We start from the raw sequence: 259 nt of genomic DNA, 5'->3' as shown, positions 1-259 counted from the left end.
GTGGTTGCCGCAAGCCCGCCGGACGCTCCTTCGTCGAATCCGCCGTTCTCAAGCCCACCGGCCTCCGCTCACTCAGCCCTCTGGCCGTTCCTCACTCTAGCCCCCAGCCTCTGCTCACTCTAGGCTTCCATGTGTGACGCTGTGTTTCGTTGTGAAAGCGAAACTACTTTGTTTGGCCTTCCAAAAATGGACATGACTAGAAATCAGTGGTTAAGTTGTATTTACAACACTGTTCCAGAACACTTCAACCCAAATATTC

Source organism: Sinocyclocheilus grahami, unplaced genomic scaffold, assembly GCF_001515645.1.
Source record: "Sinocyclocheilus grahami isolate Dianchi unplaced genomic scaffold, SAMN03320097.WGS_v1.1 scaffold658.1, whole genome shotgun sequence".
Lineage (NCBI taxonomy): Eukaryota > Metazoa > Chordata > Actinopteri > Cypriniformes > Cyprinidae > Sinocyclocheilus > Sinocyclocheilus grahami.
The sequence above is the reverse complement of the archived record's forward strand: the minus strand, read 5'-3'. Positions refer to the sequence as shown.